This window comes from Lactuca sativa, chromosome 8 (genome assembly GCF_002870075.4).
Source record: "Lactuca sativa cultivar Salinas chromosome 8, Lsat_Salinas_v11, whole genome shotgun sequence".
Classification (NCBI taxonomy): domain Eukaryota; kingdom Viridiplantae; phylum Streptophyta; class Magnoliopsida; order Asterales; family Asteraceae; genus Lactuca; species Lactuca sativa.
The window spans coordinates 328,063,127-328,079,031 of NC_056630.2; positions in this window are offsets into that span (position 1 = coordinate 328,063,127).

The window sequence follows — 15,905 nt, forward strand, 5'->3', positions numbered from 1 at the left end:
TTCTTTGATAGGCAGGAAGTGTGCAGACTTGGTCAATCTATCAACGATGACCCATATGGTGTGAAGTCCACCCGTTGTCTTGGGAAACTTGGTTATGAAATCCATAGTGATCCGCTCCCACTTCCATTCTGGAATCTCTGGTTGTTGTAGTAAGCCGGAGGGCTTTTGGTACTCGACCTTAACCTTTGCGCAAGTAAGGCATTTACTTACGAAGGTAGCTATCTATGCTTTCATATTAGGCCACCAATATAACTTTTTAAGATCCAGATACATCTTATCTGAACCTGAGTGGACGGAATACCGAGTGTTGTGCGCCTCAGTCATGACCAAGTCTCAGAAACCACCGTGCCTCGGTGTCCAGATTCGGTTCATGAAATATAAGGCTCCGCCACCCTTGGCTTCTAAATTTTTATCCATTCCTCTAAGGGATTCACTCGTCACGTTTTCAGGTTTCATGGCTTCAAGCTGGGCTGCCTGAATTTGCTTAGACCAGTGTGAATGGATAGTCATTGTCAACGACTTGACTCTTCGACCAGAATATTCCTTCCGACTTAGGGCATCTGCTACTACATTGGCTTTACCCGGATGATAACGAATTTCGCATTCGTAGTCACTGAGTAGCTCGACCCACTGTCGTTGTCTCATATTGAGCTCCTTCTGAGCGAATATGTGTTGTAAACTCTTGTGGTCGGTAAAGATAGTGCTTTTCACTCCGTACAAGTAATGTCTCCAGATCTTCAGAGCAAACACAACTGCTCCTAGCTCAAGATCGTGGGTCGTGTAGTTAACTTCGTGTGTTTTCAGCTGTCTCGAAGCGTAGGCGATGACCTTAACTTGCTGCATCAAAACACACCCGAGCCCTTGATTCGACGCATCGCAATAGACTACGAAGTCTTCTATCCCTTCGGGGAGGGATAGTATTGTTGCGGTGCACAAAGCTCGCTTGAGCGTTTGGAACGCTCTCTCTTGTTTCTCTTCCCAGTCAAAGGCCACGCCTTTATGGGTCAGTGTTGTAAGAGGTTTCGCTATTCGGGAGAAGTTCTGTATGAACCTGCGGTAGTAGCCGGCGAGACCTAGAAATTGACGAATTTTTGTAGGCGTCTTCGGTGCTGACCAGTTCTCAATGGCCTTAATTTTGGATGGATCCACGTGGATTCCCTCTTCGCTTACCACGTGTCCTAAGAATTCGACTCTTTAGATCCAAAATTCACATTTAGAGAACTTCGCATAGAGCTTCTCCGCTCGTAAGGTTCCTAGAACTTGTCACGGATGATCGCCATGCTCTTCCTTACTTCGGGAGTAGATCAGAATGTCATCAATGAATACAATGACGAACTGATCCAAGTATGGTCGACATACTCTATTCATCAGATCCATGAAAACTGCTGGTGCATTGGTCAATCCGAATGGCATCACCACGAACTCATAGTGTTTGTAACGAGTTCGGAAGGCTGTCTTCAGAACATCCTCCTCTAGCACTCGTAACTGGTGATATCAGGATCTCAGATCAATTTTGTAAAAATAGTTCGCCCCTTGCAGTTGGTCAAATAGATTGTCTATGCGAGGCAGAGGGTAGCGATTGTTGACCGTTAGTTTGTTGAGTTCTTTGTAGTCGATACACATACGGAATGATCCGTCTTTCTTCTTAACGAATAAGACAGGTGCTCCCCAAGGCGAGAAACTTGGTCTTATAAAGCCCTTGCTGAGCAGTTCGTTAAGTTGACCGGATAGTTCCTGCATCTCTGCTGGAGCTAATCGGTAGGGCGACTTGGCTACTGGGGTAGCTCCTGGGACTAAGTCGATTCTGAACTCGACATGTCGTTGCAGAGGTAATCCTGGTAGCTCTTCTGTAAAGATGTCGGGAAACTCGCTCACTACTGGAATCTTCTTTAGTTCTTTCGTTTCTAGGCTCGTATCGACGACGTGAGCAAGGAATGCATGGTATTCTTTACGTAGGTACTTCTGTGTTTGAATACTTGATATAATACGAAGACTCGCACCGGGTTTGTCGCCGTAGACGATAAGGGTTTCGTTAGACGGGAGGTTTAGACGGACTGCTTTCTCGTAGCACACTATTTTGGCGCGATGAAGACTTAACCAATCCATGCCGATAATAACGTCGAAACTTTTTATTGAGACCGGCATAAGGTCGATTGGAAATGAATGGTTATCTAAGGTTAGGAGGCAACCTAAGTATATGCTATTCGTGCTTTCAGTTTTTCCATTAGCCATTTCTACTGTGAATTGTTCTTTAAGTGTGTGTGGTTGTTGCTTAAGCATGTGAGCAAATTTATTGTTCACGAAGCTTCGATCCGCTCTGTTATCGAACGGAATGCATGCATAAGAGCTATTGAGGAGGAACGTACCAGTCACCACCGTCGGGTCAGCAACTGCTTCCCCATGGCCTATTGCTAGTACCCTCCCTGCTCCGACAGCATTCTTCGCTTTGAGGCAGTCCCTCTTATAGTGGCCTGCTTCACCACATCCATAGTAGGTCGGGCTCGCGCCAGAGCCAGGGACTTGGGTGATCGGCCTCGCTGGGGATTTACAGAAACGGACGGTGTGTCTTTTCCTGTTGCAGTTAGAGCACTACATTTCACGGCAGGGGCCATTGTGGTGGTAATTGCATTTGCCGCACTTAGGCAAATTTCCAGCATACTGCCCCACCGGAGCAACAGCAGCAGCAGGGGTTTTTGCGGCATGCACTGCCACAATTTGCTGCTTTTTGGTAGCTCGCTGCTTCTTCTTCTCCTCCCAGAACTTCCGCTTAGTGTCAGCGGGTTTGGAGGGTTCCGGGATGGCTAGGGTGGTTGTTGTTGTAGGGGTTTTGACTCCATGGTCAATGAGTCGTTGTGCCAGTCGCTTGGCACTGTCGAAGGTAGCGGGGTTTGATGATAGGACATTCCCGTGATACGGAGGCACTAGCCCCCATATGTACCTTTCGATCTTTTTCCCTTCAGTGGGAACCATACTGGGGCAGAGGGCCACCAGTTCGCTGAATCTGGCGGTATATGCGACTACGTTGGTGCCCTTCATGGTTAGACTCCAAAGCTCTTGCTCCAATTTCTGGATTTCGCCCCTTGGGCAGTATTCCTCAATCATGAGGTCCTTCATGGTTTCCCAACCCATGTCATTCGCCACTACGAGAGTTAGCGCTTTAACGTGGCCGTTCCACCACGTCATGGTTTTTCCTTCAAAGGTGCATGCGACATATTTGACTTTGCTCGCATCAGGGCATGAACATATTTCGAAGACTGATTCAGTCTTCTCGAACCATTGCGAGAGGGTAATGACTCCCCCGGTTCCTTGAAAGGACTTCGGCTTGCAGTTGGTGAAATACTTGTAGGAGCACTCTCTCGAGCGCACAGGGATTTCAGCAGGAATAGAGTTAACAGGGGTTCCACCTCTGCTGGCATCAGTAGAGTGATACTGTGCCATGGCAGTTGCCACTGCTACAGCTACGACAACATTCAGGGCCATAGTATCGATGTCCGGAGGAGGAGGTGGTGGAGGTGCAGGGTTATTCCTGGGAGATTTGTGAGGAGGCATCTTTCAGCTATAAATTTATAAAAATAAACAAAATGGTAAGAATCAATTGTATGTGGGGTGAGAGTGACACATGGACTAACTAACCATAGCCTAACAGTTGAATGAGTGTTTGAGTTCACAACAAGGAAGACTAATGGGAAAACACAAGCATACAGATTTTTCCCACAGATGAGATAACTGTCTAAAATACTGGTATTATCGATGTAATAAGTTTCAGGGAAAATCGACCTAACAGTAGGTCTTACATCATACCATACAGAAAGTTTGACAGTTCCTAGTTTCCTAGTTAGAGTACTGAAAGTTAGGAATATTTTACAGACAAGTGCTACTTAGAGCACATATACTAAAGGCTATTCCTTAATCAAGAGATAAAGATGTACTAGACATCTCCTAACGACGATGGGAATTCCTCGGGCGAGCCCTGAGGTCTGTCACTTGACGAAACACCTCTTGAAGTTGTCGCTCATGAGCCCCCTGATGGGCTCGGAGTTCCAAGACTTCTGCTCGGGAGGCAGCCAGCTGTTGCTGAAGTGCCTTATTGGTTCTCCGGGTCCTTTCCAGTTCTTCTTCCAGTCGGTGGATGCGGACTGTGTTGACACTGTTGGAATAGTGTCTAAGGCTGCAACTATATTATGCAAGTATTTGATCCGGTTGTGCATGGTCCTTTTGGGTTGCCTTCACCATAGCAACTTGATAGGATGATTTATTAAGAGAGAGTAAATATTATTAGTATATTATGAGAATAATATATTGTTATTTGATTAATATAAGTCATAAATTAATAAGAATTAATTTGGTGACCTAAAGAGATTAATTAAATAAGAGGGTATAAACTGTCAATTGTTTGATAGTTAAACTTTAGACTGTAAATCCATATAGATATGGATTGGACGGATTCTAGAAGCTAAAGGATAGCTCAAATCGTCCAAGAGTTATCTAAGGAATGGATTTGGATAACTTTAAGAGAAGATTATCCAATTAGGGTTTAGGTTGTAACCCTTAAGGAGTCTACAAGTATAAATAGACCCTATGGCATAAGGAAATCGGTACTTCATCTAAAGTATAGAAACCCTGGCCGATTTCCTCCCCTCTCCTCTCTCCCAAATCATCCTCCTTGCTATTTGGTGTTTGTAAGCCATTAGAGGAGTGACAATTGTGACTCTAGAAGCTCCAAGACAACAAGATCAACAAGAGATTCAAAGGTATGATTCTAGATCTGTTTTAACATTGTTCTTACACCTAAATAGTCATTAGAAGTCTTGGATTCAAAGTATGTTTAATTAGAAAGCCTAGATCCAAGCATTAAGGTTTTGCATGCGCACATAGGAAACTTCTTATGGCTAAAACCCATCAGTGGTATCAGAGCCTAGCTTGGTTTTCATTAAATTGTTGCTTAATTCTCTGAAACTAAATTGCAAATTTCGAGTTTTGTGTTTCTGAGTCATGGACTCGGCGAGCTCCATAGTGGACTTGGCGAGTTGGCCTGACTCGGCGAGTCACTTGGTGCACTCGGCGAGTCCAAGCGTCAGGAATGGCTAGATTCGGGATTTCTTCATGATTATCTTATGGAAACTTACCTTAATCATATTAGATCAACCCTAATCCGATTTTTTTGTATATATCACTATTATCTTGATCTAACTAAAGATATTTATGAACTAATAAAATATTTAATTTCCTTATATGATAATTAATTAATTATTTTGATTATTTTGGTAATTATCTTGAAAGAAATCTTGAATAAATCAAATATAGATAATTAGGAAATTAATTTTTAATTGAAATTATTTGTTATTTGATCCTCCATGTTTTAAATGTTTAAAACTTGTCCTCAAGTTTTGAAATTTATATTTTGCGATTAAAAGTTTTAATTTAGACAATTTAAATTTCAAACCCTAGATTTTAAAATGTTTAAAATACAACCCTATACTAATATAATATTACAAGATTAATATATATATATATATATATATATATATGTATATATATATATACATATATATATATATATATATATATATATATATATATATATATATATATATATATATATATATATATATGTGTGTGTGTGTATAACTAACATGCTAAAAGGTGGGTATAAGGTTGCGGCCTATAAAATGGCGCTTAATGGGTGTACACTCACACCCACCGCTTGCTTGATCGGTGGAGGGTCGTTAGCCGAACGGGTAGGATAGGGCAACCTCATCCTCTCATTAAAAGTATAATAGGAAATACAAAGTAACTACACATATTTTAAAATTTCCCAATCTTAGTTACTTTAGGAAAAGTGAATTGATGCAATCCCATGAAATTACACTTTGCACCCTTACTAAGAAGTTGGTGGAGCGTGTGTGGTTTACCGGCACACTAATTGGTTCTAAGCAAAGGTGGCAAAGGGTGATTCATTGTTTATCATAGTTCCATGGAGCGTGTGTGGTTTACCGGCACATCAAATAGGTGATCGTTACAATGAAGGCACCATGTGAATTTGCATGGTAATTCACACCCGCTTTGTGATCCTCGGTATCCCAGTCACAAACAAGAGGGGCATATCGAGATTTAAACATGCCATTGAATAGTTTCAATGAATCTTATCCGAACCTAGGAATTCTCAATATATTTAGGACTAATAGTTAGGTTTTATGGTGGAGAATTAGTGAATCGCCATTCACTTACCTTCAATTTATTTGCATGTTAGATTACGACATCCGTTTTCTAATATGTAAATGTTGTTGGATCCTAGCCCTAATTTTTCTTCTTGGGTGATAATTAGGGATTCATATTCTAATCTATCTTTGTCCTTTCTATTTGTAGATGTCGAACGCAAACAACGTTGCTGCTAGTTCTTTCACGTTGATGAGCCTTTGCCAAAAGGTCACCTTCGATGGAACGAACTTTAGCGAATGGATAAGATACATTCGCACCATTGCTTGCTATGAGGATAAGGAGTATGTCCTCGATGATAAGCTCGAGAAGATTAACCCTGAAATCGCTACTCTGGCTGAAATTACCGCTTTTGAAACTCATGAGCGAGATGCAATGAAGGTACATTGCATCATGATAGCCACCATGAACTCCGAATTCCAAAAGTCCTACGAGGACATGTACCCGTACGAGATGCATCAAGACTTATTGGAGAGATACCACCAAAACGCGAGACAAGAGTGTTATGAGATTTTCACCAACATGATTTCCGCTAAGATGATTGATGGAGAATCTCTTACTGTGCACCTGCAAAAGATGCAAAGGTATGTCGACCGCCTTCGCAAGTTAAATGTTGACTTTGGGGAAGACTTGGCGATCGACATGGTGCTTCACTCTTTGCCTCCGATGTACAATCAATTTAGGATGACCTACCACATGAACAAAGAGGAGGTCACCCTAAGCAAACTCCAAGGTCTCTTGAGGGTCTCTGAGAGCAACTTCAAAGACAAGTTTGTTGCACCAACTCCCAATCCACCCGCTGCTCCTGTCTTGGCTGTTGGTCAAGGAAAGGGAAAGAAGAGGAAGGCTTCGTCTAAGAACTATCGCAAGGTTAAAGCCCGAGATGGTGCCTCTTCTAGTGGGACCAAAGTTGATCCTGCTAAGCCCTGTCCTAACCCGAAGGAGGCAGAGTGCCACCACTGCCACAAGATAGGACATTGGAAGAAAAGCTGCCCAGAGTACCTGCAATCCATCAAAGAAGGAAAGATCAAGCCATCTTTCGCATGTATATATACAATTAAATCTAACGATTCTAATAATGCTATTTCTTGGGTTCTTGATACCGGTTGTGGTTACCACATTTGTTTTAATGTGCAGGGACTATGAAGAAGTAGGGATGTGGAGCAAGGAAGAATCAATCTAATCATGGGGAACAAAAGATCGTCGCCTGTGACCAAGATTGGAGTGTATTCTTTTTAGTGCTTAGGAATAATTTATGTTTAGATTTGAACAATTCTTGCTATTCGCCAGAAATGGCTAGAAACATCATTTCATTTCATGGTTTGTTTAGACAAGGTTTTAGATTTTATTTTAATAATGAGAATGGTTCTATTTTGGCTTATCTAAATGGTGTCTTTTACTTTGAAGCTATACCATGTAATGGAATTTATGAAACTGTTATGATTGTTGATAACTTAGGAAATGATGTTTTGAATATAGATTCTTCCACTTGTATGGATAAAGCATCCTTATGGCATTGTTGTCTTGGACATGTCAACAAGAAACACATAGCCCAATGCCAAAAGGATGGAGTGTTGGAGTCATTCGACCTTAGGGAAGATGACACATGCAAGTCTTGTTTACTTGGAAAGATGACTAAGTCACCCTTCACGAGTACGTGTGAAAGGGGTGAGGGTCTATTGGACTTAATACATACCGATGTATGTGGACCGTTTAGATCAACCACGAAGGATGGGAACCACTTCTACGTGGGTTTTACCGATGATTATAGTAGATATGGGTACATCTATTTAATCAAGCAAAAGTCAGAAACTTTTGAAAGGTTCAAAGAGTTCAAGAATGGAGTGGAGAATCAATTGGGTAGGAAAATCAAGATGCTTCGATCCGATCGAGGAGGAGAGTACCTAAGTCTTGAATTCCATGATTATCTTAAGGAGTGTGGAATAGTTTCACAATTAACGCCTCCTAGGACACCGCAGTTGAATGGTGTGGCAGAAAGGCGTAATCGAACCTTATTGGATATGGTTCGCTCTATGATGAGTCGTGCTTCACTACCTATCTCTTTTTGGGGGTATGCCTTAGAGACTGCCGCCCATATCCTTAACCGAGTCCCTACTAAGAAGGTTGCCAAAACACTTCACGAGATGTGGACAGGGAAAGCTCCCTCGTTGGCACATATCAAGGTTTGGGGTTGCGAGGCTTTCGTAAGACGAGATATTCACGACAAGCTCGAACCCCGAAGTGAGCGATGTATTTTCATCGGCTACCCGCAGACATCCTTTGGATATCTCTTCTATAGACCGAAGGACAATGTTGTCTTTGTTGCGAGGAGAGGAGTTTTCCGAGAGCGAGAACTCATAGGCCAATGAGACAGTGGGAGGAAAATCGAGCTTGAAGAGATTCAAGAGTCGATAGATGAAGGAACCTCTACCGCTGGCACTCAACCCGAGGAGGAAGCTTCGGTTGAACCGGTTGACGAATCCTTACCTCTTAGACGTTCCGATAGAGTTAGAGTTCTACCCTAATTTTATGGTTTTCATATTACTACCGAAGGGGACACGTATATTAGTGATGGTACACTAATAAATCTTGATGAACCTAATAGCCATAAGGAAGCCATGGCAGGCCCGGAGTCTGCGAAATGGAAAGAGGCAATGGATAGCGAGATCCAATCCATGAATGATAAACAAGTTTGGAATTTGGTTGATTATGTGCCCGGACGTAAGACCGTTGGGTGCAAATGGATCTTCAAGAAGAAGACCGACGTGGATGGGAACGTACACAGATATAAAGCGCGATTGGTTGCGAAGGGCTTTACTCAAACTCCCGGAGTTGACTATGATGAGACCTTCTCACCAGTTGTGAAGATAAAATCTATTAGAGTGATGCTAGCGATTGCCGCATTTCATGATTATGAGATTTGGCAAATGGATGCCAAGACCGCCTTCCTTAACGGAAAGTTGACTGAGGATGTTTACATAGCTCAGCCAGAGGGGTTTGTGGATCCGAAGCATCCGAATAGAGTGTGTAAGCTTGAGAAGTCCATTTATGGACTTAAGCAAGCGTCTCGCAGATGGAATCTTTGCTTCAATGAGAAAGTCAAAGAGTTTGGATTTGTAAGAAGCGAAGATGAATCATGTGTATATGTCAAAGCCAGTTGCAGTATAATAAGCTTCCTCGTTCTATATGTCGATGACATATTACTCATAGGAAACGACATCCCGACTCTGCAGGAAGTTATGTCCTGGCTCGGGAAGTGCTTCGCTATGAAGGACCTCGGAGAGGCTTCTTACATTTTGGGAATAAGGATAGTAAGAGAAAGAAGTAAGAGACTAATTGGACTTAGTCAGAACACTTACTTAGAGAAGGTACTAAAACGTTTTAGTATGGAAAACTCGAAGAAGGGAGAATTACCGATACAAAGTAATGCCAAATTGATTAAAACTCAAAGTCCGAGTACCGAAGCTGAAATAGCAGAAATGAGCCGAGTACCATACGCTTCCACCGTTGGCTCAATCATGTACGCTATGACTTGTACTCGCCCTGATGTAGCCTTCGCTTTGAGCATGGTTAGCAGATATCAAGGGAATCTTGGCAGAGCACAATGGATTGCGGTGAAGAATATCCTTAAGTACCTTCGGAGGACGAAGGAATGGTTCTTAGTCCTCGGAGGGAGTGATGACTTGAAGGTGCGAGGGTATAGTGACGCCAGCTTTCAGACCGACAGGGACAACTACCATTCGCAGTCGGGCTGGGTCTTTACCCTAAATGGAGGAGCAGTCACATGGAAAAGTTCCAAGGAAACCGTAGCTGATTCAACGTGCAAATCAGAGTACATTGCAGCGAGTGAAGCGTCGAAGGAGGCAATATGGCTGAAGAACTTCATCGGTGATCTTGGAGTTGTACCTGCCATAAAGGAGCCCATGGAGATTTTTTGTGATAACGAAAGAGCGGTTGCCTTGACCAAGGAACCGAGGGATCATGGTAGATCAAGACATATCGACAGAAAATATCACTTCATTAGACATCGTGTAGAAGAAGGACAACTCGTAGTGAAGAGGATATCATCAGAGGATAACCCAGCAGATCCGCTTACGAAGGGACTGAGTAGGGTCAAGCACTTGCAGCATGCTAGGAGTATTGGACTGAAGGATGATATTAGCATAGATTAGATAGTATTAGAAACGTGTAATAGATAAATGTAATTAACATTTGATGATTAAATAAAGGAGTTTTATTTATGAGTAATGTTACTATCTTATGTTAATTATTTAGCTATTGTTTCACTTTGCATGTTTTGACTTCCAGAATAATTGAGTTTATTATGAATAATCGAGTTATTCGAATTGTCCACAATCGTTCATATGTTGGAAGTAGATATGAATGAAGATTGTCATGAATTGGTGTGTAGATTGTCTAAATGGTGTTATACATAGCAAAGGGTTGCTGCAACGTTCATGAGTGCTTATGAACTAGTTTTGAGCATTGGAACAAACCCGCGCTTGCTGGAATCACCTTATGGAATATGATATAAAAGGGTGATCGCAAGACGATAATATCATATAGTCTTAAAACCTAGATATATGGCTTGTTATTTGTTAATTGATTGTACATTGATAATGCGAAAACTCATTGGTAACTCAATGTTATAAAACGCATTGTTGTGTATAGTTGATTATTGAATAAGTAAATGCACATAAGTCAAAGTTTATCTGTAACTTTTATCTAAGAAGGTAAAAGCGATATCTCGGCCGCTCGATGATTTGATTTGACTTATGTGTCAGGCCCGGTCAGAACTGAATTGATGTGTTCGATTAACTTTTATGTCGAATAAATCAGAGGTCGAGAAACCTAAATGCTTGACTAACCATTCCATAGGATTGTCAGCATGATATCTAACAGAGGACTGTACGATCCCTTATCTGAAGGACAAGATTAATTAGATCAGAGTTTGACAGCGTCTTTGAGAGCTACGATTGCAAACCGAATTGTACTTGTGCATATAGTTACTAGACTTATCCAAGTAGGAGACTGTTGGAATAGTGTCTAAGGCTGCAACTATATTAGGCAAGTATTTGATCCGGTTGTGCATGGTCCTTTTGGGTTGCCTTCACCATAGCAACTTGATAGGATGATTTATTAAGAGAGAATAAATATTATTAGTATATTATGAGAATAATATAAAGAATAATATATTGTTATTTGATTAATATAAGTCATAAATTAATTGGAATTAATTTGGTAACTTAAAGAGATTAATTAAATAAGAGAGTATAAACTGTCAATTGTTTGATAGTTAAACTTTAGACTGTAAATCCATATAGATATGGATTGGACGGATTCTAGAAGCAAAAGGATAGCTCAAATCGTCCAAGAGTTATCTAAGGAATGGATTTGGATAACTTTAAGAGAAGATTATCCAATTAGGGTTTAGGTTGTAACCCTTAAGGAGTCTACAAGTATAAATAGACCCTATGGCATAAGGAAATCGGTACTTCATCTAAAGTATAGAAACCCTGGCCGATTTCCTCCCCTCTCCTCTCTCCCAAATCATCCTCTTTTCTATTTGGTGTTTGTAAGCCATTAGAGGAGTGACAATTGTGACTCTAGAAGCTCCAAGACAACAAGATCAACAAGAGATTCAAAGGTATGATTCTAGATCTGTTTTAACATTGTTCTTACACCTAAATAGTCATTAGAAGTCTTGGATTCAAAGCATGTTTAATTAGAAAGCCTAGATCCAATCATTAGGGTTTTGCATGCGCACATAGGAAAGTTCTTATGGCTAAAACCCATCAGACTCCAGAGTTGGCATCAACCTCCATGACTCGGTCGATAGCTGCTTGACCTTGTTCGCTATTACGAGCTATCATGCGGATAATGACGAGCAGAGCTCGATCCGTAGAGTCACCTTTGCTAAGGTTGTAAAAGCTTCGCTCCCCAAAGTAAGGTAAGGGTTCACCCTGTTCATCACTCCAGCGATTCAAGTTGGTTGCCCACAAAGGTGTAGGACCTAGAAAAGCTGGTCGGGGGTTGTTGTTTGGGACCTGACCTACTGGCATTAGGTTGTTGACTTTAGGCTCAGAGTCGGATCCATCAGAAAAGCCTTATGCGAGGTGATCATCCAAAGGAATTGGATGCTCATCTTCGGGCTCTTCTTCGATCCACCCATCATTGCCTTCGTTGGGAAAGTACGGGTCGCCATGATGGAATCCAACCATTTAATCTATGCGAGAAGAGAGGTATAAGAATCTAGTGTATAAATAGCTTGTAGTAGCATAAAATACTCCTATAGTATTTTAAGTTTAAGATCTACTGTTCTCCTTGTGGTATTGTTGGTAAGTTTTTAGACTTGTTAACATATCACAACCATTCTAGGGCATATGCTAATCACTCCTCGGACCAGCATAGTTGATCAGGCTATGCCATTCCCAAGACCGACCATACATCCCCGAGCTCACTTGTGATATTTAACAATCGTAATACTTTTGTTCTTGTCATTATGACACTGATTTTAGTATGAATGCAGACTAGTATACTTGATTAAATATTTTAATAATTAAAGTATAGACTCTTGGTCAGAGTGTTTTAATCGCAAATGGGTTTATAGTTTAGTATATCTTTTATGGGTTGATATACTCAATTCATCATAAACAATGCTCTGATACCAATCTGTCACACCCCAAAACCAAGAACGGCGGAAACGTTCTCGGGCGGAGGACGTTATGTAAAGTATCACAACACAGTATAACAGTAAATAAGCAAACAACATTATCCATTGCATTAAATATATAATTTTAATACAAGTGTTCTATACAGTTATAGACACCAAAAAGTAAATCAAAATAATAACATGAGTCTTGGATGCGCTCCATCTTCTCAAAAGCTGGCCTCGGTACCTATCTACTGTCGACTTGAGAATATAAGTTATTTTGAAAGAGTTTATCAGCATTAAGCTGGTGAGTTCATAAGTATTTTAGTGTCGGTGGTTGTTATGAAAACGTTTGAACATGGTTTTAAGTATGAGTTTGTAAAAGGTATGTAAATGTTTGTAAGTGTTTGTAAAAGTTTGAATCTCCTAGAAAAACCTATATTTTCGATTAAAGTAGCCTTCTACAAGGCGTAACTGTTCCGTATGTTCGTTTGTTGTAAAAGTGTGTAATTTCCCAAGTGTAACGATCATTAACAAAATATAGTTTGTACATTAAGGTTTAAGTGAAATAATCACTAAATATATGTAAAGGGTAAATTATTGTAGTACTGTAGTGTTGTATTATAGGAACTACTGCTGTACTAACTACCTTAAACCGGATTTATATTAAGGTATCATGTGATTAATTGTACCATACTATCGACTGGATAAACAACGACAAATGTAGGTCGTAAAAAGAAATGACGTTTGGCACCCGCAGACCTGCAGGTCCGGCTGTAGCTAGTAGCATGGTGTAGGATAGTCAATCCAGTATAGATCTATACGCAAACTCACGCTCTTCCTTCAAGAGACTCTGGCTACAACACGGGCCATGACATTGAAGTCATGCTCTGATTCAGATCACAATGGTTAGTGTATTTATTTATATGTAATGTAATGTTACTCGTTCTAGTATCGTTGTATATGTTCTCCTTCTAGTATAGTTGTATATGTTCTCTTTCTAGTATAGTTGTGTATGTTCTCTTTCTAGTATAGTTGTATATGTTTTTCCTCTAGTATAGTTGTAGATATTCTCTTCGTAGTATAGTTGTATATGTTCTCTTTCTAGTATAGTTGTATATGCTCTCATAGTAATAAGTATTGACTCATGAATGAACTGACTCATTGATCTAGCAATAGTATGAGTATGATCCTGTGCTACCCCGATGGTAGCTTACTAATGATGTAACTAGTACGCATGAATATGGAAGCACTTTTATGTCTATATATGTACACATGATATATAATCAATATTTAAACGACCTTCGGACGAGTACCCGATATCCTATCAGACCACATCCAAATCGAGGAAAAGGAAACAAGGTGGATAGCCTTCCTAAATCTTTTAAACATTACTTATATAACTATACATATACGGGCATGCAATTTATAATAAGTTTAACAAAGTTTAAGTAAAAGTATTTGATAAGTAAAAGAGTTTGTAAAACAGTTTGAAGTAAAACAGTTTGATAAACAGTTTGAACAGTAATAAAATCATTGATTTTGTAGTTATTAATCACATGTGATTGATGTAATAACTATAAGTATTCAACTTGTATCCCCCCATTAAAGCATTTAAAACATTTAAAAGTATTTCAAAGGTTAGTTAAAGGGGTATGAACTCACTTGAGGTGAGTGGATTGGATTGAAGTGTCGGTTACGGTGCTAGGTGACAAATGAAGACTTGTACACACGCACGAGCCTAGTTATCATATAATGAACATATATATAACTAATTAGCCAGTTTATAACTAATAAATTAAGTTGGGGCACCCTAGAACATGAAAACACTTTGTTTCAAGTCTTAAAGATGACAAGGATTGCATCCGAGTGTTGGTAGGGCAAAACTAGTGTGTTTGGAGTCCAAGGGTAAACTCCCTTGGAGTTTACGGTTTTGATGGTCAAGACCTAGCGAGTTTATGGCAGTAAACTCTAGATTTTATGGTGGTAAACTCTATTCTTAAGTTCCAAGTGTTTTTTTGTGGTTTAGCAAGACTTTTGAAGCAATTCTACTAAGCGGTTTGGCCTTTGGAAGGGACTAGGGCAACAAAACACCTCTTTTGAGGAGTTTACGGCCTAAAGGCATTTTCCTTTGGGTTTACTACCGTGAAACCTTATGGAGAAGTGTATTGCCATGATTTCAAGTCCTTAACACAATTAGGTAAGTGTAGGTGCTAGTTTCTAAGCCTAAGGAAGGAAAACAACCCATTTAGACACACTTTAGGGTGTTTACGGTTTTGGGAGATCCCCAAACCGTAAACACCTATAAATGTTGGATTTTGGTGTTTTTCAAGTCTTAGATACATCAAAGGAAGGTTTAATCAATTCTTGGGAGGCTTACACATCAAACTAGGGCTTAGATTAGGACTTAGGCACACTTTGGTGCACTTTATGGTGTTTACGGTCCAAGCATCTCCTTGGATCGTGAACACCTATATCCTTGTGTTCTTGACAAATTTCCTTGATATTAATGTGTAATAATAGCTTAACATCACTCAAGTATGAAAGCACTTACTATTAGAAGGCTTGATTTGAGCTAAACGGCCAAGAACACTTAGTGTGTGTTCTTGGTGTTTTGGAAATCTAGCCAAAATACAAATATAATTGGATGATTAGATGTATAAACACTAGATTAAGTGTTTTACTAGCTTAAAAAGGTTAGAACACTTACAAGACTGAAGATTTGGAATTAAATCTTGTATGATATTTGAGAGAATATTTGGAGTTTACTCTTTTGACATTTAGGGAGTAAACACAAATGACTAACTTCTTGGGGAGTAAACTCATACATAGGTATGAGTTTATGGTTTTGGGTGATTTCTCAACCCAAAACATAAAAGTTTGGTCGGGTGTTTCTAATACGCGAAGTGTTTGCGGTTTTGAAATTCAAAACCCGAGACGACACTTTCTATCACCTGTTCGTTTAAAAATAATATTAAAATAATCAAACGAACTTTATATTTCTTAATAAAAAGAAATAATTACATTAACTTATGAT